General features: G+C 47.9%; 1 long non-coding RNA gene across 1 annotated transcript; it reads left to right on the top strand.

The window, feature by feature from the left end:
• Positions 1 to 367: 367 nt before the first annotated feature.
• On the top strand, positions 368 to 2,341 carry LOC129647406 (uncharacterized). Its single transcript, XR_008712307.1, has 3 exons — positions 368 to 532; positions 1,050 to 1,150; positions 2,085 to 2,341. It is a non-coding gene; the product is annotated as an uncharacterized LOC129647406 (long non-coding RNA).
• Positions 2,342 to 2,722: the final 381 nt, after the last annotated feature.

Genomic DNA, 2,722 nt, shown 5'->3' on the forward strand with positions numbered 1-2,722 from the left:
GCAAAGGAGAGACAGAGACAGAGAAAGAAAAAGAAAAAGTAGGATGAGAGGAAACAAGAGTAAGGCAAGGAGACCAGTGCACATTTTGCTTCAAAACCTGAGGAAACACCCATTATTTGAATCGCATCTTCCAGCTGGGACTTCTGATTTCTAAGCAGCCTAGAACTCTGATCAGAAGATACCACGAAGAGACAGCTCTTGTAGAGTTTACTGGTGTTCTTTACAATGACACGTGGTGGAAACAACAGCTTCTTTTTACCATCAGCACTGAAAGCACCAGGAGCTCCGGGCCGTTGCTTTGAAGTCCTGGGCGTGTTGATAAATGAGTCACACGCTGGCAGAGCTCCAGCGTTTCAGGAATGTGTTTCCTATGTCCTTTCTGCTGCTTTCTACTGTTCAGATGCTTCCAGGTCAATCGTGAAGGCTATGAAGCTCCGACCCTGCCCACCAGTGTGTTCTCTGGCCCCCAGGATGAGTCCAGGGCCTGGCTGTTGCTGTAACCACCCTGACCTGCAGAGAAGCTCCAGACTCGGTGAGATTGGCAGTTGGATCAGACCATGAATATGCAGAAGGCAGGAGGGAGGCAATGACTACCCAACACATAATGACTGAATTACAATTTTAAAATGGAATGAGTTGGATAGTTATTATCAGTGTAATTATTCATAAATGTGCCTAATTATTCATAATTATTCAGAAGTATATTACTTCCCTGATTGCCATAAGTGATCTCGGAGGCCAATTACAATGCGATTCTGGTCACAGGACTCAGGGAGCATTATCCCTTCTGTCTTGGTGCATCCGCACTTGGTCTCTGGCCTGACCCCGTGGGGAGCTCTTTGTGTCGTTGGGCCCTTTAACTACACACAACAAACCCGAGGCTTGAAACCCAGCTGATTACCAAGCCCTCATCGCCTTTCTTCCCCATTTCCGGTCCCAAGCTCCTCTTGTTTGGGTTCAGTCTGTTCCTTCGAGGGCGCTCTTTGATGCTGTTTAATTAGGGCTCTCTTGTTGTCACTCCGGCATTTGACATCTTAATAGCATTGCAGGGCACACGGTGCGAACCAGGGCAAGAAGGGAGGGACCCCTGCCTGGATACAGCCGAAGCGGAGAGGCCGAAAGCCTGGGCCACTTGGCCAGCCTGCAGAGGGTGAGCCGTTAAGTGAGAGCTTTCAGGTTTCTTATAAATCTAGAGACCCTCTCAGGTAGGCGAAGGCAGTCCCCTTAACTCACTGCCTCCCCAGACACCTGGGACTTCTGGGGATCGTTTCAAAATAAGGCAGCCTAGGAGAACATTTCCAGTTTTTCCAGAGAATTTTCATGTTGACCTGGATGAGGCAAAGCACCGACGTGGACTCAGGCTCTCAACTTGCTATTTGGGCCGAGGTCCTCACGAATGCAGACTTCAGAGATGGAGGCACGGCTCAATTTCTTCTTTTTTTTTTTCCTCCCTGGAAAACATTACAGCAATTACCATATTGTGGGGCCGCATGATCAAGTGCAAATTAGCATATAGATTAGTTCTGGGGGGCAGGGAGAAGGAGAGGTGGGTTAAGATCTTGAAAATCATGTACAGTTATGCTGCACAGAGGCACGTGCAGAAATCTTCCAGGTTCTGCTGTACCTAACGCTGTGTACACGTGAACGCCTCTGACAGGGGTCAGCGGGCAGTTTCTAAGGGAATCAGGACAATTCGGTTCTGACTGTTGCTGAGATGAGACGAGGGACTGGGCGGTGTAATAAGTTGCAGATCTGTTTGGTAGATTTTTAAGACTTTTTTTTTTTTTTTTTTACTGGCTTTTTGCTCCTGATTTCTTTAGTAAGACTAGCCTCTAATTAATTGGAATCACCAAATTCAGTTTTTATGTTTTGTCCGAGAAATGAAAATGGTTAAATTTTGACTGACAGGGTGAAAAGAGGGACACAAAAAAGAAGAGAGTATAATTTAGAACTGAGACTTCTGGGGGAAATGTGCTGAAAGGTGGCAGGCAAAAACGAGGCAGATTAAATTACTGCCTTCTAACCTAAAAATATAAAAGCAGACTGGAAAACAAACCCCTATGGGACCCACCTTTTCTTTCTAGATTCTCTAACAACGCAGGAGATCGGTTCCGAGTCAGTTACTCCGTCACCTCCACGCTCAGCGCTGGGAATGGCACCAGCTGCAGCATCTGGCACCAGCGGTCGAAGCTTCCGCATTTTGAAGAAATGGTACCGGTTAGATTCTACCTACGGCTGCTGTAGAGCGGAGTTCAGAGGAGAGACAGAGCTGTGAGGATGGAGTGGCCAGAAATACTTTCGTGGTATTTGGGAACCACCTTGGCCACAAGGGTACATGGAATATGAATCAGTATTTTAGAGGACACTGCAGCCAGGGTGATGGACAGGACTCAGAGGGCAAGGAGCCATGTGTGAGGAGCCTGGCCTGGCAGAGCAGAGGGTCTGTGCTGAGGTGGTGGCAGGTAAGGATAAAACGGGGTAATGAAACCCAAGGCAGAGATCAACCTCTTTCATTCTTTGCAATCTGCTTAAGGTGAAAGTGAAAGTCGCTCAGTCGTGTCCGACTCTTTGACCCCATGGACTATCAGTCTGAAATTCTCCAGGCCAGAATCCTGGAGTGGGTAGCCTTTCCCTTCTCCAGGGGATCTTCCCAACCCAGGGATTGAACCCAGGTCTCCTGCATTGCAGGTGGATTCTTTACCAGCTGAGCTACAGGGGAAGC

This window comes from Bubalus kerabau, chromosome 3 (genome assembly GCF_029407905.1).
Source record: "Bubalus kerabau isolate K-KA32 ecotype Philippines breed swamp buffalo chromosome 3, PCC_UOA_SB_1v2, whole genome shotgun sequence".
Taxonomy (NCBI): domain Eukaryota; kingdom Metazoa; phylum Chordata; class Mammalia; order Artiodactyla; family Bovidae; genus Bubalus; species Bubalus kerabau.